The following is a 25,100-nucleotide window of genomic DNA, read 5'->3' on the forward strand; positions in this document are numbered from 1 at the left end:
GGTCTCAGTCCTGGGGTTGTCACGGTGGCTAGACCCGGTCCGTGGCCCTGTCCGTCAGTGGGGGACGTCCGGTGAAATAAGTGGTGCTAATGGTGGTGTAGCGGTGCAGTTGTGGGGTGCAGGTTGCGGTAAATAACGAGGACACCAGGTTGCAGTCTCTTTACCTCTTTACTGGAGATCTCTGAGTCCTCAGTCCAGAATACGGTTCACCAGGCTGCGCAAGTCCGGCCGGTCCAATGGCACTTCCAGAGTTCTCCTCTCAGGTGGAAATCGGTGCCTTCCTTCTAGCGCTATGTGTTGTAGTCCTTCCCTGCTGTGCTCACGGAAAGTGACCCCACAACGGTTGTGTCTGTTTCTTAAGTTCCCTCACAACTCGATTTGATGTTCCTCTGTAATCCACCCCTCCCTGTATTCAGGTTGGAATGGCACCCGTTTGTCAGGTAGGCCTGGAGTTCTTCCGGGACCCTAGAGACGCCCCTCTCCCGCAATTGCCCCCCAAGACTTCATAGGTGATATGTGGTAGACAGCCCGCCTGAGACCGACTGTCCTGCCGCTGTTTGGAGTATGGCTTGAAGCTGAATTCTAATCCACTCCCTCGGCGTTCCGGCCACCGGTATTGCGCCTCAGCAGGGTGCTGCCTCTTTCAACAAAACCCCTGCTGGTATTCTCCTTCTGCTTGATCTCGTTTCTCACTCAGCACAATCTGCCTCGCTTCTAGTCCTTTCTTGGGCACCGCCGCTAAGCTGAGCAGGCACGGTCCCGTTACGTTCTCTCAATGCCAAGCCTCTGCCAGGATCCCACCCCTGGCAGAGACCCTACAGTCTCTCCCTTCACAACACCCTCTGCCACAAGGTGTTGCTTCGTTCAATCCCGTCAGCGTTCTCTCTCTAACTTCCTGCCTGACCCCCAGTTTACCCACTATGGTGGGGAGTGGCCTAATGAATAGCACCCTTAGCTCCCCCCGGAGGCCCTGCTGTGAAACATATTGGTGTCTGTGATACCTGATTGGAGGAACTCCTTCAGTGCCATCGAACGTACCATGGCTCCCCTTAGTGGCGGAGCCACAGTACTGCAACGACCAGGACTCTGGGGCGCTGCACTCCCCCCCTGGTTAAACACAGTACTCCGGGACTGGGAAGAAAAACAACAATACAGATTAGTAAACAGACATACAATTTTGTTGAGTGCAAAACAATAAGTATACTTGAACAGGCTTCCCTTTATGGGAGGTGAGGACACTTTTAACGTTACAAACGTAGTCAACATTATAAATTACAGGCTATACATAACTCCTGTTACCCAACCGGGTATTCTACTTAGTGCAAATACTGGAACAATAAATTAACATTGCCTTTAAGAAACATACACTCTTAGTTTACCAAAGGCCTTCCTATAATCACATTACAGGGTAGGGTAACTTCACATTCTCCTTCTTTGAACCTGCAGGACCGCCTGTCCCTATGGCACCAGACCTACTGCCTCTCCTTTCTTTTACAGGACCGCCCCGTTCAGCCAGGGCCTACTGCCTTTCGCTACTATACATAGTATAGACATAACATTCCTTTCTTTTTAGAGAACTCTGAGCCAGCTCTACTCGGCTCCTTTAAGGACTCACTTTCTAACCCCTACGGGTTCGCTTTCTGTCCTTAGTAACAAAGTAACTTTCTATGGGGACGCAGGGTTTACCTTCTATCCTCACCTTCATCATTACTTCTTTACTTTCAACTATGCAGATCTCTACTTCTACCCCTGCGGGCTCTCTGCATCTTTTCCTTTCACAAAACATTATTTTCAGATTTCACAATTCAAACAATTTAAACACATATAACTTTTCATGTAAAACAGTTACATTCTTTCTCAAAGCATCATCATATTACCGTTCTAAAACAGTATCGCTTTCAAGTTCAATTCCACACATCCCCTTTAAGAGGGGACCAAGCCTTTCTGAGGTAGCTCGTCTTCTCAGCCTACCAGTCCACGCAAAGGCTCCGGAATGGCATCTTCGCAAAGTGTCTTTTAACTAAAACCAGTAGGAGGCACCCTTAAGAAGGTGCAACTATTTACAAGGAAGTTCGAATCATGCACAGTCCATGATTTCTGCAGTTTGTGTAAAACTTTTGGAAAACAGCAATAGTGACCCCGGGTCAACAAAGGGGTCACCTTTTAAAGTTTACCCTGGACGGGTTGTAGCAGCAAACAATCAGGAATAGTTAAAACAATAAAATAGCAACTATTTACATTTTCTGACAGCAATGTCTTACTGAGGTTCTGCGGAAGGTGATCTCTTTTCTGGCCTCACCAGACCAACAGATCGGCCCGGTGAGCCAGGACGCCGTTCTGGTCCCAGTAAGGATAAGATTCCCCTCCGGGGGGTCCTCCTTGTCGGCAGGTGCACACGTCCCTCTGGAGTGCGGCGAGGCTGGGCTCCTTGCGGTTCCGCGGGGCCGGGTTCTGCTGCCTGTCCTCCGGGACTATCCCCTTCTGGTGTCCCCGCAGCAGCCTGGAGGGCGATGCATTGCTGGACCCCTCGAGCGAACCAGCCCGTCTCACTGGCATCCCTCTTCCACCTCGTATAGGTGACGGCATCTCCTGGCTCCAGGTCGCGATCAAACCCCCCGCGGCAAGGTTCCACCTCTTCTCGGTCTACCCGAACTTGTACTGGCTCTCCAATTTCTTGGATCACTCCTCTCCCATATCGGGGATTAAAGGCCACCACCACACCCCAGTGCGAGGTCGGAATCTCCGGCGCGCCAATCAAATCAATCGGCTCCGCCGGCTGGGGTCGGCTCCGCCGGGCGGCCATCAGACGCCGGAAGTGTTCGGCGTCCGGGATTATTTTCAGGTCCGGAGTCGGTAGCGTACCTTCAGACGCGGCCAGGTGGGACGGAGCGGGGAATACTGGGGACAAGCGGATCTCCGTTGGTTGACCCATCCGAGCAAGCACACGGGCATCCTCTTTCAGCCGGCGTGCTAACTGTCGGGCCTCGGCTGCAGCCGCGCACTCCGCGGACATCGGTACAGGGGGTCGTCCCATCTGTGGCCCTGCGAGGGTCGGACCCCGCAGTGTTGGTATCTCTGGGGCTACCCCAGGCTGCGCAGCCTCAGGCCGGGCCGGGTCAGCTCCGCATGGTGCTCCGGGTGTCGCCATCTTTTTCTCCTCTCCCGCGTCTTCTTCCCGCGGTCTCTTCCGTGGGCGGCCCCGTCCCCATGGTCTCCACCCTCCGACCAAGATCAGGAGGCGTACCTCAGCTGTTGACGGGCACGTCCTCAGGACACAGAAATACTTAGACTGGGCGGCCATTGTTGTTCGCGCTCTCCAGCTTGCCTACGCCCACTTCACGCCCCTCTTCTCTTCCTGCGCTCTCCTCAGCGCTGCAATGGCGGCGGATTTTGGCGGCAAATGGCACAACACAGTCTTTTCAATAAAGTACGGTTCAAGTACAGTAAATCACAGTCTCTAGGCACACATGACCTGATTCTTCAGGCTTAAGTAGATCCTGTTCGTGACGCCAAGTCTGCGGCGCGCCCCCACACCGCCGCAGGGCCGAGGGGTACCCGGAGCCGGGCCTCTAGGTCTCAGTCCTGGGGTTGTCACGGTGGCTAGACCCGGTCCGTGGCCCTGTCCGTCAGTGGGGGACGTCCGGTGAAATAAGTGGTGCTAATGGTGGTGTAGCGGTGCAGTTGTGGGGTGCAGGTTGCGGTAAATAACGAGGACACCAGGTTGCAGTCTCTTTACCTCTTTACTGGAGATCTCTGAGTCCTCAGTCCAGAATACGGTTCACCAGGCTGCGCAAGTCCGGCCGGTCCAATGGCACTTCCAGAGTTCTCCTCTCAGGTGGAAATCGGTGCTTTCCTTCTAGCGCTATGTGTTGTAGTCCTTCCCTGCTGTGCTCACGGAAAGTGACCCCACAACGGTTGTGTCTGTTTCTTAAGTTCCCTCACAACTCGATTTGATGTTCCTCTGTAATCCACCCCTCCCTGTATTCAGGTTGGAATGGCACCCGTTTGTCAGGTAGGCCTGGAGTTCTTCCGGGACCCTAGAGACGCCCCTCTCCCGCAATTGCCCCCCAAGACTTCATAGGTGATATGTGGTAGACAGCCCGCCTGAGACCGACTGTCCTGCCGCTGTTTGGAGTATGGCTTGAAGCTGAATTCTAATCCACTCCCTCGGCGTTCCGGCCACCGGTATTGCGCCTCAGCAGGGTGCTGCCTCTTTCAACAAAACCCCTGCTGGTATTCTCCTTCTGCTTGATCTCGTTTCTCACTCAGCACAATCTGCCTCGCTTCTAGTCCTTTCTTGGGCACCGCCGCTAAGCTGAGCAGGCACGGTCCCGTTACGTTCTCTCAATGCCAAGCCTCTGCCAGGATCCCACCCCTGGCAGAGACCCTACAGTCTCTCCCTTCACAACACCCTCTGCCACAAGGTGTTGCTCCGTTCAATCCCGTCAGCGTTCTCTCTCTAACTTCCTGCCTGACCCCCAGTTTACCCACTATGGTGGGGAGTGGCCTAATGAATAGCACCCTTAGCTCCCCCCGGAGGCCCTGCTGTGAAACATATTGGTGTCTGTGATACCTGATTGGAGGAACTCCTTCAGTGCCATCGAACGTACCATGGCTCCCCTTAGTGGCGGAGCCACAGTACTGCAACGACCAGGACTCTGGGGCGCTGCACATACACTCTCTGCCTAGGAGACCGGTCTCTGCTAGTGGAGTGCAACGGCGGCCTGTAAGCTGCGCAACGAGCTCTAAGCTGTAGAATTAAAATTTCCTTCGTTCTTGAGAATGAGAAGACATTTTTTTTACACGCACTTAGCAATTTTCTCCATTTATGATGATGTGAAAACTCATAAAACCTAAGACAAAAGCAAAATAAGCATATTCCCTGCTACAAGTAAGTAAAAAGCAACAGTGCAAGCAAATAACATAGCATACTTAGTAAACACTGTTTGTAACAAAAAAAAAGCATAAAAGCCATCCCACCAGCGGTAATTGGAATGATGCTAACCTCTAGTTCTAAAATCTAACCATGTGTTAAAATGACCCCAACCTGAATAAGGGCCGTGCAGGACCAAGGATCAACTTTGGACAACCCTTTAACCTTATATGAAAACTCCTTTAACCCAAGCATCATGGACAGGAGGTTGAGAAAAGAGAACACACCACGTCTTTCTGACCCAGATAGACATTTGGGCAGTGATGTAACCTGTAGTTCATGGACTGTATGCAAAATCTCTAACAGGGCCCCCAGCTCTGAAGAGTCTTTAAGCGGCTTGTCCAGGACTAAATTATTTTTTTCACAATGAGCCAAAACACTAACAGGCAGGTACCGTAATTGCTAACTAGTTATATCTAGTACCGTCTCAGAGTGGTCACCGATCGCTCCTGCCCGTGATTCAGCTGCTCCACATTAACAGAATATACCCCCAAAAAAGGGAAGTACACAACCCAAAAATAAAATTAATATTTTCATTAATGTAGCTCAACTAAAACTAGAAAACAAACATATACAAAATATAACAAAAAAGGGGGGAGAAAAACCCTGAGCAGAGTGACCTCCAAGCAGCCAGTAAAGTTCAAGTGAAAAACAGGCAACTACGCACATTATATCAGAAAAAAAACATTAAGCATAGCTGAATACTGTAGATTAGGGTTGAGCGACTTTCATTTTTTTAAGATCGAGTCGGGTTTTGCGAAACCCGACTTTGTCCAGAGTCGAGTCGAGTGCAGTCGGCCGATTATCGCTAAAAGTCGGGGATCGACCGAAACACGAAACCCAATGCAAGTCAATGGGGAAGCATAGTCGACAGTGAGTGGAGGCCAGGAAAACACCTACAGTGCCCATTTTAATGCCAAAAACATCCACTCTTGTTTCTGAAGCTTTTCAATCTTAATTAACTTTATAATAATAGTTGGGCATTGGAAATTGGGGGTCATTTGGCAAAAGTTGTGGGGGGTAGGGCTGGTTCAAGGTTTTAGTGGGCCCAGGAAACGTGGACTACGTCACGGCGGTGGAGCAGTGAGAGGTAAGTATGTCAAGTTTGCAATTAAGCAAGCAGGGGGGGCCCACTCGTTAGCATTGGCACTGGCACAGGGCCCCTCAAAGTACAGCGGTGTGTTTGCACGGCGGGGGCGCCTCCCACCAGCAGCGACACTTTTGCGTACTCTGAAAGGCCCTGTGCCAGTGACGTCGCCAACAAGTATGCCCCCCCCACCTGATGAAGGAACCTGCACTTTCATCTGCACCTTCCTCTTTGTCCCTGTGTAAGGTGGTATAACATGCGGGAAGGGGAACCTTACTTTCAGCAGGGTCAGATTCTGGCTGTGTAGAGTGCAAGGGGAATGTAGTGGTCTAGGTCAATGTACCAGCAGACTCATCTAGTAGTGGCTGGGCAATGGGCAGGATGAGGAGGAAACACAGATATAGGGCCAAATAATAAAGTAGGCTAAATGCAGTTCAAAATTGGTAACAGGACTAAACAGGAGGCATTGCTTTGTTCAGTGGAGTAGCAAACCCAGGAGCAGCAGACACCGTTTTAAGGGCCCAACCACACTAGTAGGCCAAATGCAGTTTAATATCTGCTACTATAGGCTGAAAGCCTAAAGACTGAAGCTCAGCTTTATACAGTGGAGGACAACACCAGGGAGCGGCACACACCGTTAGTAGGGCCCAACCAAAGTTGAAGGCCAAATGCAGTTTAATATCTGCTACTATAGGCCGAAAGCCTAAAGACTGAAGCTCAGCTTTATACAGTGGAGGACAACACCAGGGAGCGGCAGACCCCGTTAGTAGGCCGTAACCACCAAGCTTTTTAAAAAACAGCACTTAATGAGAGCCAGAAGGTTGAAGCTCAGCTTTATTCAGTTGAGCTCAACACCAGGGAGCGGTAGACACCGTTAGTAGGCCGTTACCACCAAGCTTTTTAAAAAACAGCACTTAATGAGAGCCAGAAGGTTGAAGCTCAGCTTTATTCAGTTGAGGTCAACACCAGGGAGCGGTAGACACCGTTAGTAGGCCGTAACCACCAAGCTTTTTAAAAAACAGCACTTAATGAGAGCCAGAAGGTTGAAGCTCAGCTTTATACAGTTGAGGACAAACACCAGGGAGCGGCAGACACCGTTAGTAGGCCCTAACCACCAATTTTTTAAAAAACAGCACTTAATGAGAGCCAGAAGGTTGAAGCTCAGCTTTATACAGTTGAGGACAAACACCAGGGAGCGGCAGACACCGTTAGTAGGCGGCAACCAAAGTTGAAGGCCAAATGCTGTTTAATATCTGATACTAGGGGCCGAAAGCCAGAAGGTTGAAGCTCAGCTTTATACAGTTGAGGACAAACAACAGGGAGCGGCAAAGAGAGGTATTAGGCCCCAACCACCAATTTAAAAAAAAAAAAATGAGAGCCAGAAGGTTGAAGCTCAGATTTATTCAGTTGAGGAGAACACCAGTGAGGGGCAAACAGAGGTATTAGGCCCCAAACACCAATTTTTTTTAAAAAAAGCACTTAATGAGAGCCAGAAGGTTAAAGCTCAGATTTATTCAGTTGAGGAGAACACCAGGGAGCGGTAGACACCGTTAGTAGGCCGTAACCACCAAGCTTTTTAAAAAACAGCACTTAATGAGAGCCAGAAGGTTGAAGCTCAGCTTTATACAGTTGAGGACAAACACCAGGGAGCGGCAGACACCGTTAGTAGGCCGCAACCAAAGTTGAAGGCCAAATGCTGTTTAATATCTGATACTATAGGCCGAAAGCCAGAAGGTTGAAGCTCAGCTTTATACAGTTGAGGCAGTTGAGGACAAACAACAGGGAGCGGCAAACAGAGGTATTAGGCCCCAACCACCAATTTAAAAAAAAAAAAATGAGAGCCAGAAGGTTGAAGCTCAGATTTATTCAGTTGAGGAGAACACCAGTGAGGGGCAAACAGAGGTATTAGGCCCCAAACACCAATTTTTTTTAAAAAAAGCACTTAATGAGAGCCAGAAGGTTAAAGCTCAGATTTATTCAGTTGAGGAGAACACCAGGGAGCGGTAGACACCGTTAGTAGGCCGTAACCACCAAGCTTTTTAAAAAACAGCACTTAATGAGAGCCAGAAGGTTGAAGCTCAGCTTTATACAGTTGAGGACAAACACCAGGGAGCGGCAGACACCGTTAGTAGGCCGCAACCAAAGTTGAAGGCCAAATGCTGTTTAATATCTGATACTATAGGCCGAAAGCCAGAAGGTTGAAGCTCAGCTTTATACAGTTGAGGACAAACAACAGGGAGCGGCAAACAGAGGTATTAGGCCCCAACCACCAATTTAAAGAAAAAAAAAGAAAAAATGAGAGCCAGAAGGTTGAAGCTCAGATTTATTCAGTTGAGGAGAACACCAGTGAGCGGCAAACAGAGGTATTAGGCCCCAACCACCAATTTTTTTTAAAAAAGCACTTAAGGAGAGACAGAAGGTTGAAGCTCAGATTTAGACAGTGGAGGACAATTTGAATTAGGGACTGCAGACAGACTTAGTAGGCTGTCCCCTGTGGACCATGCATCCACCACATTAACCCATTGCGCCGTAATGGACATATAACCTTCCGTGGCCATGCCTACAGGTCCATGCGTCTGTTGTCAGGTGCACCTTTGTACTCACAGATTGCCAGAGTGCATGGACAATGCGGTCTTTTACATGCTGATGGAGGGTTGGGATGGCTTTTCTCGCAAAAGAAGTGTCGACTGGTTAGCTTGTAGCGTGGTACAGCGTAGTCCATCATGGCTTTATTAATATTAAATAAAATAAAATATATAAATAGGCTCTATGAACTTTTAAATAGGTTCCAGGGGTACACGGGCAGCATTGGTGTGGTCAGCGGAGGAGGATTGCAGGGAGGGACCGCAGACAGGCTAACGAAGGCCTAAAATAACAAAAAATAGGCTCATGGCAGTTTTAAATCGGTTACATGCATACACAGGCAGCATTGTGGTCAGCGGAGGAGGAGGATTGCAAGGAGGGACCGCAGACAGGCTAATGAAGGCCCGCAGACAGGCTAATGAAGGCCCGCAGACAGGCTAATGAAGGCCTAAAATAACAAAAAATAGGCTCAAGGCAGTTTTAAATCGGTTACATGGATACACAGGCAGCATTGTGGTCAGCGGAGGAGTATTGCAAGGGGGGACCGCAGACAGGCTAATGAAGGCCCGCAGACAGGCTAATGAAGGCCCACAGACAGGCTAATGAAGGCCTAAAATAACAAAAATTAGGCTCAAGGCAGTTTTAAATCGGTTACATGGATACACAGGCAGCATTGTGGTCAGCGGAGGAGGATTGCAAGGAGGGACCGCAGACAGGCTAATGAAGGCCCGCAGACAGGCTAATGAAGGCCCACAGACAGGCTAATTAAGGCGAAAACAAAAATTAGGCTCAAGGCAGTTTTAAATCGGTTACATGGATACACAGGCAGCATTGTGGTCAGCGGAGGAGGATTGCAAGGAGGGACCGCAGACAGGCTAATGAAGACCCACAGACAGGCTAATGAAGGCCCGCAGACAGGCTAATGAAGGCCTAAAATAACAAAAAATAGGCTCAAGGCAGTTTTAAATCGGTTACATGGATACACAGGCAGCATTGTGGTCAGCGGAGGAGTATTGCAAGGAGGGACCGCAGACAGGCTAATGAAGGCCCGCAGACAGGCTAATGAAGGCCCGCAGACAGGCTAATGAAGGCCTAAAATAACAAAAATTAGGCTCAAGGCAGTTTTAAATCGGTTACATGGATACACAGGCAGCATTGTGGTCAGTGGAGGAGTATTGCAAGGAGGGACCGCAGACAGGCTAACAAAGGCCTAAAATAACAAAAAATAGGCTCATGGCAGTTTTAAATCGGTTACATGGATACACAGGCAGCATTGTGGTCATTGGAGGAGTATTGCAAGGAGGGACCGCAGACAGGCTAATGAAGGCCCGCAGACAGGCTAATGAAGGCCTAAAATAACAAAAAATAGGCTTAAGGCAGTTTTAAATCGGTTACATGGATACACAGGCAGCATTGTGGTCAGCGGAGGAGGATTGCAAGGAGTGTCTGACACAGTTAGTACTCACAAAAAATAAATAGATGTTAATGTCTCGCAAAACAACCAAAAAAAAAGTGTGGCATACTTAGGTACAGGGGTGGGCTCATCTGCTGAGTTTCTGACAAAGTAATTTGGCAGTAAGTATTTACTGGTGTCAATATAGGACACTGACCCAGACTACTTTAACTAGCATCATAGATGTCAACAAATTGGTATTGTCAGTGCCAGGCATTGAATGATGTCAGCGCATAGACTAAACATTGGTGGAGCTGTGCGAGATAATTTTGCACATGGTAGAGCACAGTTTGAGCTGGGGGGGGGGGAACTCTCTTGTGGCCGGCGGTACCGTCCCAGGGCCCCTCATGTTACAACGGTGTGTCTGACGTTGGGTGCACACCACCACCGCCAGAGACACTTCATTGTACTATGAGGGACCCAGTGGCAGTGCCGTCGACCAAAAGCGGGCACACCCACCTCTTCAGACAAACAGCACTGTAACGGGTGCTTGCGCCAAGTGGCGAGACCATGGCCCCGTGGGGGGAATTTTCCCATTGAGGGAGGTGTAAACATTTCTTATGCTGGACAAACAGCTGCTGCAAATTAAGAGATTGGAACACTCAGTAAGACCAGTCCACAAGCAAGACCTTTTTATAGGAAAGCTAGGTGTCAGCCGGGAAAGGTGGGGCAAAATAATTTGAAATCCAGGAGTGGTTCATTTTAATGAAGGTGAGATCATCCACATTTTGGGTAGCCAGACGAGTCCTTTTTTCGGTTAATATTGAACCAGCAGCACTGAATACTCTTTCTGATAGCACACTAGCTGCTGGGCAAGCAAGCTCCTGCAATGCATATTCTGCCAATTCAGGCCAGGTGTCTAATTTGGATGCCCAGTAATCAAATGGGAATGACGGTTGAGGGAGAACATCGATAAGGGATGAAAAATAGTTAGTAACCATACTGGACAAATGTTGTCTCCTGTCACTTTGAATAGATGCTGCAGTACCTGTCCTGTCTGCGGTCATTGCGAAATCACTCCACAACCTGGTCAGAAAACCCCTCTGTCCAACGCCACTTCTGATCTGTGCACCTCTAACACCTCTGCCCTGTAGCCCCCTGCAGCTTGTGTGAGAACCATCACCGGCGCTGTGTGCTGGGAATGCCTGAATCAAACGGTCTACAAGAGTAGCTTGTTTGGTTGCTAATATTTGTTCGAGGTTCTCATGTGGCATAATATTTTGCAATTTGCCTTTATAGCGAGGGTCAAGGATGCAGGCCAACCAGTAATCGTCATCGCTCATCATTTTAATAATGTGTGGGTCCCTTTTGAGGATACGTAAGGCATAATCCGCCATGTGGGCCAAAGTTCCAGTTGTCAAATCTGCGGTTGTGCTGGTTTGAGGGGCAGTTACAGGCAAATCTACGTCACTTGTCTCCCTTAAAAAAACAGAACCCGGCCTTGCAACGCCACTAATTTCTGTTGGCCCAGGAGAAGCTTCCTCATTAAAAAAGTACTCATCCCCATCATCCTCCTCGTCCTCCTCCTCCTCTTCGCCTGCTACCGCGTCCTCTACACGGCCCTGACCAGACAATGGCTGACTGTCATCAAGGCTTTCCTCTTCCTCGGCTGCAGACGCCTGCTCCTTTATGTGCGTCAAACTTTGCATCAGCAGACGCATTAGGGGGATGCTCATGCTTATTATGGCGTTGTCTGCACTAACCAGCCGTGTGCATTCCTCAAAACACTCAAGGACTTGACACAGGTCTTGTAGCTTCGACCACTGCACACCTGACAACTCCATGTCTGCCATCCAACTGCCTGCCCGTGTATCCTCCCACAAATACATAACAGCACGCCTCTGTTCGCACACTCTCTGAAGCATGTGCAGTGTGGAGTTCCACCTTGTTGCAACGTCGATGATTAGGCGATGCTGAGGAAGGTTCAAAGAACGCTGATAGTTCTGCATACGGCTGGAGTGTACGGGCGAACGGCGGATATGCGAGCAAAGTCTGCGCACTTTGAGGAGCAGGTCAGGTAACCCCGGATAACTTTTCAGGAAGCACTGCACCACCAGGTTTAAGGTGTGAGCCAGGCAAGGAATGTGTTTCAGTTGGGAAAGGGCTATGGCAGCCATGAAATTCCTTCCGTTATCACTCACAACCTTCCCTGCCTCAAGATGTACAGTGCCCAGCCATGACTGAGTTTCATTCAGCAAGAACTCGGACAGAACTTCCGCGGTGTGTCTGTTGTCGCCCAAACACTTCATTGCCAATACAGCCTGCTGACGCTTGCCACTAGCTGTCCCATAATGGCACACCTGGTGTGCAACAGTGGCAGCTGCGGATGGAGTGGATGTGCGACTGCGGTCTGTGGACGAGCTCTCGCTTCTGCAGGAGGAGGAGGAAGAGGAGGAGGGGGGGCGAACGCCTACAGCCAACTCTTTCCTTGACCGTGGGCTAGGCAGAACTGTCCCAATATTGCTGTCCCCTGTGGACCCTGCATCCACCACATTCACCCAGTGTGCCGTGATGGACACGTAACGTCCCTGGCCGTGCCTACTGGTCCATGCATCTGTTGTCAGGTGCACCTTTGTAGTCACAGACTGCCTGAGTGCATGGACGATGCAGTCTTTAACATGCTGTTGGAGGGCTGGGATGGCTTTTCTAGAAAAGAAGTGTCGACTGGGTAGCTCGTAGCGTGGTACAGCGTAGTCCATCAGCGCTTTGAAAGCTTCGCTTTCAACTAACCGGTAGGGCATCATCTCTAATGAGATTAGTCTAGCAATGTGGGCGTTCAAACCCTGTGTACGCGGATGCGAGGATGAGTACTTCCTTTTCCTAACGAGAGTCTCATGAAGGGTGAGCTGGACTGGAGAGCTGCATACGGTTGAACTAGCGGGGGTGCCGGTGGACATGGGTGACTGAGAGAGGGTTGGAGATGGTATTCTTGCCGGTGCCCTACATGCAGTGTTTCCTACTGCGAACTTGGTGATTCCCTGACTGCTTTGGCCTGGCGACGAAAGCTGCATAGATACTGCAGGTGGTGCGGGAAATGGTGGGTTTACAGGGAGGGAAGGGATGTAGCGTTGCTGACTAGCTTCATTGGCCGAGGGTGCTGCAACCTTTAGGGACGTTTGGTAGTTAGTCCAGGCTTGCAAATGCATGGTGGATAAATGTCTATGCATGCCACTTGTATTTAGACTTTTAAGATTCTGACTTCTGCTTAAGGTAGTTGAACATTTTTGACAGATGACTTTGCGCTGATCATTTGGATGTTGTTTAAAAAAATGCCAGACTGCACTCTTTCTACTATCGGATACCTTTTCAGGCATTGCAGACTGAGCTTCTTTAACCGGATGGCCACGCTGTCCTCCAACTGGTTTTGCCACGCGTTTTTGGCCAGATACGGGCCCGGCAGATGGAACCTGTTGTGATGTTGATGCCTGCTGCGGCTCCTCCTCCTCCGCTTCAGAACTACTGCCGCCTGCACCCTGTTCCCCCAATGGCTGCCAATCAGGGTCAACAACTGGGTCATCTATGACCTCCTCTTCTATGTCGTGTGCAACTTCGTCTGTGTCACCGTGTAAGCCGGTGGTATTGCGTTCGTGACGGGGCACCATAGTCTCCGCTGGGTTTGATTCTGCCTCAGTACACTGCGAGGGCAATGTTCTGGTCTGAGTCAAAGGAACAGCATAGTAATCTGGCTGTGGCTGTGCATCTGTGCACTCCATGTCCGATTCAACTTCTAATGGGCATGGCCTGTTAACTGTTTCACTGTCTAACCCAGGAACGGTATGTGTAAAGAGCTCCATGGAGTAACCTGTTCTGTCGACTGACGCATCCTTCACTGTTGTTCTGGGTGAAGGACACAAGGAAGCGACTTGTTCCCGACCAGGAGCATCCACTGACGATGCACTGCTCTGACATTTGGCACTTTCCGAGGAGGAGGCGAAAGAGCTAGAGGCAGAGTCAGCTATGAAAGCCAATACTTGTTCCTCCTGCTCCGGCTTCAAAAGTGGTTTTCCTACTCCCAGAAAAGACAGCGTTCGAGGCCTTGTGTAGCCAGACAACGAACCTGGCTCAACAACTCGAGACTTAGGTGCTGTACTGCTTTTACCACGACCACCTGATGCTCCACCACCACTACCATCATTACCAGCTGACAATGACCGCCCTCGGCCACGACCTCTTCCACTAGACTTCCTCATTGTTTGCAAAACGTAACCAAAGTAACGGTATTTGTTACTGTAAAACAACTTATAAGGTGAACTCAAACTTCTGTAGGATTTATATATACCTTTATAGGTGCCTGACACTGAAAGGAAAATCAGGCCCAATGTTACACACTAGGTTTTCTGTGCCCCAATAATTTGAGACAGATGGCACACACAGGACCAGCACTCAAGCAGAAATGCCAATCTTAATCTCCCACTATTTTATTTTTTTTTTCTGGGAGAATTAAAAAAACAAACAAAAAACAATATTACACACTAGGTTTTCTGTGGCACACAATGAGAGACAGATGCCACACACAGGACTGGCACAGAGGCAGACTAGCCAATCTTTATCTCCCACTAATTTTTTTTTTTTTACAGGGAGAATTTACCCAAAAAAAATAAATGGCCAAGTATTACACAGTGGTTTTCGGTGGCACACAATGAGAGACAGATGCCACACTCAGGACTGGCACAGAGGCAGACTTGCCAATCTTTATCTCCCAATAATTATTTTTTTTTTAAAAGGGAGAATTTAGAAAAAAAAAAAAAAAAAGGCCCAGTATTACACAGTGGTTTTCGGTGGCACACAATGAGAGACAGATGCCACACACAGGACTGGCACAGAGGCAGACTTGCCAATCTTTATCTCCCAACTAATTTTTTTTTTTTTACAGGGAGAATTTACCCCCCCCCAAAAAAATGGCCAAGTATTACACAGTGGTTTTCGGTGGCACACAATGAGAGACAGATGCCACACACAGGACTGGCACAGAGGCAGACTTGCCAATCTTTATCTCCCACTAATTTTTTTTTTTTTTACAGGGAGAATTTACCCCCCCCCCAAAAAAAATGGCCAAGTATTACACAGTGGTTTTCGGTGGCACACAATGAGAGACAGATGCCACACACAGGACTGGCACAGAGGCAGACTTGCCAATCTTTATCTCCCACTAATTTTTTTTTTTTACAGGGAGAATTTACCCCCCCCCCAAAAAAAATGGCCAAGTATTACACAGTGGTTTTTGGTGGCACACAATGAGAGACAGATGCCACACACAGGACTGGCACAGAGGCAGACTTGCCAATCTTTATGTCCCACTAATTATTTTTTTTTTAAAAGGGAGAATTTAGAAAAAAAAAAAAAAAGGCCCAGTATTACACAATGGTTTTCGGTGGCACACAATGAGAGACAGATGCCACACACAGGACTGGCACAGAGGCAGACTTGCCAATCTTTATCTCCCACTAATTTTTTTTTTTTTAAAAGGGAGAATTTAGAAAAAAAAAAAAAAAGGCCCAGTATTACACAGTGGTTTTCGGTGGCACACAATGAGAGACAGATGCCACACACAGGACTGGCACAGAGGCAGACTTGCCAATCTTTATCTCCCACTAATTGATTTTTTTTTTAAAGGGAGAATTTACCCCCCCCCAAAAAAATGGCCCAGTATTACACAGTGGTTTTCGGTGGCACACAATGAGAGACAGATGCCACACACAGGACTGGCACAGAGGCAGACTTGCCAATCTTTATCTCCCACTAATTATTTTTTTTTAAAAGGGAGAATTTACCCCCCCCCCAAAAAAAATGGCCAAGTATTACACAGTGGTTTTCGGTGGCACACAATGAGAGACAGATGCCACACACAGGACTGGCACAGAGGCAGACTTGCCAATCTTTATCTCCCACTAATTATTTTTTTTTTAAAAGGGAGAATTTACCCCCCCCAAAAAAAAATGGCCAAGTATTACACAGTGGTTTTCGGTGGCACACAATGAGAGACAGATGCCACACACAGGACTGGCAAAGAGGCAGACTTGCCAATCTTTATCTCCCACTAATTATTTTTTTTTTAAAAGGGAGAATTTACCCGCCCCCCAAAAATGGCCAAGTATTACACAGTGGTTTTTGGTGGCACACAATGAGAGACAGATGCCACACACAGGACTGGCACAGAGGCAGACTTGCCAATCTTTATCTCCCACTAATTATTTTTTTTTAAAAGGGAGAATTTAGAAAAAAAAAAGGCCCAGTATTACACAGTGGTTTTCGGTGGCACACAATGAGAGACAGATGCCACACACAGGACTGGCACAGAGGCAGACTTGCCAATCTTTATCTCCCACTAATTATTTTTTTTTTTAAAAGGGAGAATTTACCCCCCCCCAAAAAAAAATGGCCAAGTATTACACAGTGGTTTTCAGTGGCACACAATGAGAGACAGATGCCACACACAGGACTGGCACAGAGGCAGACTTGCCAATCTTTATCTCCCACTAATTATTTTTTTTTTTAAAGGGAGAATTTACCCCCCCCCCAAAAAAAATGGCCAAGTATTACACAGTGGTTTTCGGTGGCACACAATGAGAGACAGATGCCACACACAGGACTGGCACAGAGGCAGACTTGCCAATCTTTATCTCCCTGCAGTAATCTCAGGAAAGTATGGCAGGCAGCTATAAAAAGGACTGCTGCACACAAAAGTGGGACAAACACACAAGATAGCTGTGCAGAAAGGAAGGAACAACAGGATTTGTGCTTTGAAAAAAGCAGTTGGTTTGCACAGCGGCGTACACACAAAGCAACGCAGCTATCAGGGAGCCTTCTAGGGCAGCCCAATGAGCTACAGCGCTGAGGAAAAAAAATGTAGCTTCCACTGTCCCTGCAAACAAAAGGTGGTGTTGGACAGTGGAAATCGCTACAGCACAAGCGGTTTGTGGCTTTATGTACCCTGCCTATCACTATCCCTGCTTCTGAAGAAGCGGCAGCAACCTCTCCCTACGCTCAGATCAGCAGCAGTAAGATGGCGGTCGGCGGGAACGCCCCTTTATAGCCCCTGTGACGCGGCAGAAAGCAAGCCAATCACTGCAATGCCCTTCTCTAAGATGGTGGGGACTGAGATCTATGTCATCACGCTGCCCACACTCTGCGTCCACCTTCATTGGCTGAGAAATGGCGCTTTTAGTGTCATTGAAACGCGACTTTGGCGCGAAAGTCGCGTGCCGCATGGCCAACCCCACACAGGGATCGGCTCGGTTTCATGAGACGCCGACTTTGCCAAAAGTCGGCGACTTATGAAAATGAACGATCCGTTTCGCTCAACCCTACTGTAGATAAATTTGTAATATCAACCCAGTGGTAAGATTATTCCCAATACAAAATACGGTGTATACAAAAACATATAAAACAGAAGGGTGTTGGTTGCACAGCTTATATAAATATGTGTTGAGTGTAAACTCACACAAAATACAGGTTATCAATATAAAATGTTAAATTGTGCTGAATGAAAATAAGAGGCAAATGCGCCCAGTAAAAAGAGGAATCTATTAAAGTGCCAGTGCTTAAAGGTGCATAAGGACGATTGCAATAGCAAAGTCACGGCGCAAAAGGATTTGCTTTAAAAGGTGCTGCCAATACCTGTGTGGATGGTGGTGCTTTGGAGGGATAACATCGACGCGCATTTCGCTATCGCTTCTTCCTGGCGGTTTTTCTCCCACCTTTTTTGTTATATTTTGTATATGTCTGTTTTCTAGTTTTATTTGAGCTACATTAATAAAAATATTTTATTTTTGGGTTGTGTACGTCCCTTTTTTGGGTATATTGTTCAATATTGGAAGTCTCCCTATATACCTTGTTATATGGTCTTTTTGAATTGGTTTGATCCACATTAACAGAGCAGCTCTTTCTCTTCCGAGCTGCTCTGTTAATGAGGGGTGACTGTCAACGTCAAGCTAAATGACAGCCAGCCATCTGCAGCTTGGTAGTGGGGAGCCGGCTGTCAATCAGCATGACATCATCCCCCAACTCTCAGGAGTCATTAAATGGCTTATCCAGATCAAAATTATTGTCTTCACAATGAGCCAAAAAATCTAACAGGCAGGTAGTTGCTATCTAGTTCTATCTGGTGCCGGCTCAGAGCGGTAAGCAACCGCTCCAGCCGGAGATTCAGCTGTTCCACGTCAACAGAGCAGCTCTTCCTCTTCCGAGCTGCTCTGTTGATGGGGTGTGACTGCCGACATCAAGCTAAATGACAGCCAGCTTCCAGCAGGTAGGCAGCAGGGAGCCGGCTGTCAGTTGGTATGACATCAGCAGTCACGCCTCATCAACAAAGCTTAAGAGAAGTCGATGCTCTGTCGACACGACATCAGAGGAAGCCTCAGAATTTCAAGCAAGAGCAGGGAGTGGATGCTCTATGCCGGCAGAGATCTGCTCTGGGCAGAACAGGCAGGTAGCTAGCAACAACCTACCGGTTAGTTCTTAGACATACAGTAAAAACTATTGAGCCAAATATATGGTACAAATGCTCTGAGCACAACTACAACCACTCCAATCATGTCCCTGCACGTGGGCCCCATTGAAGTCTTATTCCATGTACTGTCCGTCACTGGAAGATATGCCTATAGAAAGAAGTCTAGTAATTAAAGGTTCACTTTTTCTTTAAGAAAGCACCCGTGTGGCCCATAAGCAGCTCTGCTATTATGTCGGCTCTTTCAGCAGCCTCTGATATTATTGATATTAAAGGGAATATCTCACCTACGGATCCCTGTTATCTTTCCTAGAGCGCGCTGTGTTCTATAAACGCATCAGATAATGCAGCGTTGGATCTTGCCATAAAAACCCTGGCAGACTAGTGTCTCTCAAGGCTTCATTATATTTCTGATGTACAAAAAACTAAGCTTGTATATTTAGAGGCTGACACTCTCAGAAATCCGAAGCCTCGGCCCAGAACATGTGTTAAAAGCAATTTTTTTTCCCTCTTCTCTTGCTGAGCGTGTTGTGATGTAGCTGCGGCGGACAGTCGTTTTATTGCTGACCAAGAGGGCTTCGCTCTAAATTCATTAACTCTTTTCGATCCGGCTTCCTTGGCCAAAAAAACCCCCCTTTCTTGGTTGAAAGGAGCCCCGACAAGAGCCGCACTGCATTCTTTATGACGACTAAAACACATAAGCTGCAAGGTGACAACAGGGAACCAACTCTACCAAGAAAGCGAATATTGATGCCTTCTTACTAATTTCAATGGAGACCAATACCCCAGAAATCCAGGAGCTGAAGCAGAAAATGAGCCAAGGAGTAATGGCCACATATCTGTCTTTAATAATGATCTCTGCCGAGCAGTATATTAACGAGTCACTAACAGCGGAAAATTCTTCTCCGGAGAAATTTTTTTTCTTCATCCCTGAACTTGGAAAAACAGCAAGACTTGGAGGAACATTAATGGAGTGTTATGTTATAAGAGGTAAATAATGTAATAGGGGATATAAGGATGTCAGCAGGAGAGGGGCCGTCATATGGACATTTTGCTACTCGGGCTCCAATGTGTGAATATGAAGCCTGCAGCTATTTTTTGTCACCCCCTTTCAAACAATTCTCACTTTCCTACGGTTCTTTGTTTAGACTGTTTACCGTGATAGAAAAATGTTTCATCTCCTGTCCAGACTTCAAAAGTCAAACTTAATAATGAAGATCCTGACCTGTAGATTACAAACAACGCGAAGAAGGAGAAGACTTTACGAGTGAAAGTAAATTAGTGAGAGTAGTTGGCCGGTTATACGTTCATACACAGTAGATACCTTCATACATAGATATATTTTTGCTTATCATTTAATATATTAAAAGGGTTGTCTCATAAAAACTGCTTTAAGAAATGTAGACGTCTTGGTCCCACTTCTGTCGCCCCTGACAAAGAGGTGACTTTGCAGGGGGCTAGGGGTGGCCAACCGTGCATCTCCACTGAAGCAGGCCCTGCTTCAATGATATTCGTAGGGACTAACAGGGCTTATAGAGAGAGGTTGCCTTTAAAACAAAGCCCCTTTAATAGCGTAAAGGGTATTTTCTGGTGTTTTCTTAAATTAAAATTAAGCAGTGTGAAGTGATGATTCTAAAGCAAAGAAAGCGTACTTACCCCACAGAGTCCACTCTTCTCTTAAGTGTTGCCACTCCATCTTTCTTGCCAGAATGAATGCAATGATGTCAAGAGTAGACTACCAGTCACCTAACCCTTGATGCTATAGATTGCACCACCAGCCACCTGACCCTTGATGATATGGATTGGATCACCAGCCACCTAATCCTTGATTCTTTAGATTGGACAACCAGCCACCTGATCCTTGATACTATGAGTTGGACCACCAACCACCTGATGCTTGATGCTATAAATTGAACAACCAGCCACCTGACCCTTGATACAAAGTAGTAGACCACCAGCCACCTTATCCTTTAATCTGTGGATTAGACTACCAGCCACCTGATCCTTGATACTATGAGTTGGATCACCAGCCACCTGATCCTTGATGACTTGATGAGATCACTTTGCAGGGGGCTAGAGGTGGCCAACCGTGCATTTCCACAGAAGCAGCCCTTGCTTCAGTGATGTTTGTAGGGACTAACAGTGCTTATGGAGAGAGGTTGTCTTTAAAAAAAAGCCCCTTTAATAGTGTAAAGGGCTTTTCTGGTCTTTTTTTAATAAAATTAAGCAGTGTGAAGTGATGATTCTAAAGCAAAGAAGGAGTACTTACCCCCCCAGAGTCCTATCTTCTCTCAAGTGTTGCCACTCCATCTTTCTTGCCGGAATGGAAGCAATGATGTCAAGAGTAGACCACCAGCCACCTGACCCTTGATGCTATGGATTGGATCACCGGCCACCTGATCCTTGATGCTTTAGATTGGATCACTAGCCACCTTATCCTTGACACTATGAGTTGGATAACCAGCAACCTGACCCTTGATGCTATGGATTGGATGAAGTTAGTCAAACCGCTACAAAAGTACTTAAAGGAGTTTTCCACTTTCAGGAAGCTGGGCTCCAAATTGTGTAAAATACAGTTAACAATCCTAGCAGGTACTTATCTACCCTAGTTCTTGTACTAGGCCCTGCAACTGTTCCGGTTCTGGTATCAACAGCGTGCATTAACACTCTAACCAGTCACTGAGTTCAGCGGTTGTGCAGAGGTTGATGGCATGCGTTGCGGAGCTCAGTGACTAGCTAGAGTGGTGATGTGACATCACTGCTACGGCCAAAACATTGGGACCAAAGCAGTGACGGGCAGCCAGTGCTGAACCCAGGGAGGGTGAGTATTTGCTAAATTTATTTTTTGAGGTATTTTATGCAGTGTTGGGGTAACTTTCCAGTAGGTAGACAATTCCTTTAACATAGGAAGCTCATAAATGAGACTGTGGTCCCATAATTATTACCGCAAAAACATGATTTCTGTCGGTAAACAGGTAAATATCCGTAAGCTATCTGCCTATGTCCTTATACACTATATGGAAAATATATACATTTTAATCACTGATTTTTTTTATTTAATCCCTTTTCCACAAGTGTATAACATCCATCTTCTTGCCCCGTGTGTATATAATCCGGCTGCCCCGCCATGCCATCTGCTATACTAATGTGACAGAATGGCTGCTGGGAAAGAGCTCGCTGATACCAGTGCGGTCCTGTAATAGAAGTCACCGATGTAACAAGTCCGTTCATGACATTTCATCCTCCTAAATCTTCCCCATCACCTTTGAGTGATATTATTGAGAAGTGAAAGAAACTGCAGAAATTCAGTCAAAGTAAAGACTCCGTAATGTTACAGAGTGGGGTCACCTAGTGCTGAGCAGCAGAGGGTAGAAAATCACCAACGCTCTGCTGTCCCCATAACTGCAGAGTCCAGACCTCCTCTGGTAATAACATCAGCATAAACACTGCTCCCCCGCCGGGAGGTTCATGGCCGAGCGGCTGCATGCAGCCTTACATCACCAAGCACAATGCTGAGCTTTGTATGTAGTGGTATAAGGTCTCCACCACTGGACTCTGAAGCAGTGGAATTGTGTTCTGAGCAGTGACGAACAACACTTCTCTATCTGAAATCTGATGGATACATCGGGGTTTGGTGAAAGCCAAGTGTCACAACTCTGTTATTGGGTGTCCTGGGACCAGTGGCTCCTTTCCTGTTCCTAACGCTTGGAGCACCCTAGCTCGAACTGTTCCCTTGATTATTTTTGATGGTGAAGACGCCGAATCTGCCCTCAGTCTGTATCCTTCCCCCAACCTGGGAAGAGGCGAGTAGTAGTGTACCGTAATACACGAACCAGACTAACAAGGTAATACTAACAGGGGCAACGGAAAATACCCAGCATTCAAATATACTCATAGATATAAAAGAGGAATGCACCAGGGAATGATGGATGGGGTTAAACCAAAGTAGGAGAAGAGAGGGAATTATTACACACTCAAAACCTAGCAACAGTCACAGATAAATCCACCAACCACCTACTCCAATAACCACCAACAACTTCCAGCCATGCAGCATAATCTATCTCTGACAATGAGTGCTGGCCAGGGCCCAGATTATATAGGAGATGGGAGTGGCTAATAGTGAACAGCTGAGCCTTAGCTCCAGGAGCTCTCAACAGAGCAGATTAACCCCTACACTGCCAAAAGAAATCTACACCATTTAATAAGAAAGTTAAGTGCTTCTAACCAGTGCAGGAGTAGGAGAAATCAAACATTGTGGTCTTCTGGCTCCACTCTGGTTTACCGAGACACCAGGAGAGCGCTACCTGCTTGACTCCATTCTGTCCACTGTACAGTTTGGTAGATGTGGGATTATGCTATGGGCTTGTTTCTCAGGGGTCAGCCTTGGTTCCTTAGTTCTGTTGAAGAGAAAACTTAATGCTTCTGCACAAGACATTGTGGACAATTGTAGCTTCTAACTTTCCTAGAGCAGTTTGGGGAAGGTGATTTTCAGTTTCCCGTGACTGTGCCAAGTGCACAAAGTCCATAAAGACATAGTTGGGGATATTGTTGGAAGAACATGACCATCCGCACAAAGCCCTAACCCCAACCCCGTCCAACACCTTTGCAATGAACTAGAACAAAGATTGTGAGTCCAACCTCTCCACCATCAATCTCTGACCTCACAAATGCTTTTCTGAATGTAGGGGCAAAAATTACCACAGACACCTCCAAAATCTTGTATAACGTCCTCCCAGAAAAGCGAGAACTATTATGGTATCGAAGGGACCAACTCCATATTCATATCTATGGATGTATAATGGGAGGTCATACAGGCTTCAGTAGGTGTAATTTGGAGTGGGCACATACATTTGTCCTTATATTATATGGGGGTCAGTAATATCATATTGATACATCACACTATAAGACCAATGCATTCTGTGCAATGTTGGCTAAGATATTATGAGGAAAGTCAACTCCCAGCCGTTCCTCATAATTCATCTTCTGGTGTATCATTTAAAATGTTAGTATGTAAATCCTTAATGAGCCTGTAAGTGAATCTGAAATGCAATTCATTAAGCAACTTAGTGCTAAGTCAAATGTAACAGACATGAAAAATGCCTTTTCATTAGTTCCCATTGGCTTCAGTAAATTCCGACTCGAAAGCCATCTGATATGTGGTCAATGAATTAATATTATGTCCAGTGCCTAGCAGGAAGATCAAGTCTATGGTAGCGTCTCGGGTTTGGAGGTGGTCATCATGTAATTTATAATTTAAATTGGAGAAGCCTTTAAAGAAACTGATTTGTAGTTGTTGAAGTGAATCCTTTTAATTTTGATTTATAATACTGATATTTACACCCCGGTAGCACGCTTCCAAATTTACTTTTATTTCTGCTTCACTAACATTAATTTTCCTATCTCCATGTACTAATGCAGATCTTTTCTCTTTACTTGGAACAAAACATTTTTTTTTACGTAGAATGGTCTTAAACATTAGAGTCTTGCTCATTCATACTTCCGTTTTTGGAATAGAAGTGCCTATAATGGTTCACATGTCCATGATTTTTCCATGAACAATTGTAGAGACATCCAATTTTGAGTTTCGGATCAAAATCAACAAAGTAATAAGTCTGTAGGTCCTCAAAAAGATTGGACAGCACTTGAATGCCATCTGCATGTTGTCCAATTTTTACAAAAAAGGCAGCACACTGCAGCGCTAACACATGCAAGCATGAAACACGGAAGTTGAACTGCATTACTGCACTAGAAATATGAAAAATGAGAGCGTTTAGCGCATAAAAAAGGCCAATTTTATGTGTACCTGGTAGCCACTTTACGGCATCTCTCTTATACCAGGTCCTACGCTTTCCTTTCCTCGCTGAGAATAAACGTCTCCATCTGAATGGGTACCTATGAAAACCTCTTCTTAGACAACATTCTCTCTCTGTGGAGGGGTACTGGACCTGCTGCAATTAAAACGCCTGTGACTAGGAGGCGGAGTGCTCGGTCAGAAGCGCATAAAAAAGGCCAATTTTATGTGTACCTGGTAGCCACTTTACGGCATCTCTATTATACCAGGTCCTGACACTTAGTGTCCATAGACACTTAGTCTATGTTTGGATGTGACGGTCAGTTTTTTCAAATGTATTATTTAGCCTTCTGACCGAGCACTCCGCCTCCTAGTCACAGGTGTTTTAATTGCAGCAGGTCCAGTACCCCTCCACAGAGAGAGAGAATGTTGTCTAAGAAGAGGTTTTCATAGGTACCCATTCAGATGGAGACGTTTATTCTCAGCAAGGAAAGGAAAGCGTATGACCTGGTATAAGAGAGATGCCGTAAAGTGGCTACCAGGTACACATAAAATTGGCCTTTTTTATGCGCTAAACGCTCTCAATTTTCATATTTCTAGTGCAGTAATGCAGTTCAATTTCCGTGTTTCATGTTTGCATGTGTTAGCGCTGCAGTGTGCTGCCTTTTTTGCTTGACTGTATAAGAGTTGGTGACTCTAAGGTTCAGCACCTGTTCACACTTAGTCTATGTTTGGATGTGACGGTCAGTTTTTTCATATGTATTATTTAGCCTTCTGACCGAGCACTCCGCCTCCTAGTCACAGGTG

This window comes from Ranitomeya variabilis, chromosome 2, assembly GCF_051348905.1.
Source record: "Ranitomeya variabilis isolate aRanVar5 chromosome 2, aRanVar5.hap1, whole genome shotgun sequence".
Classification (NCBI taxonomy): domain Eukaryota; kingdom Metazoa; phylum Chordata; class Amphibia; order Anura; family Dendrobatidae; genus Ranitomeya; species Ranitomeya variabilis.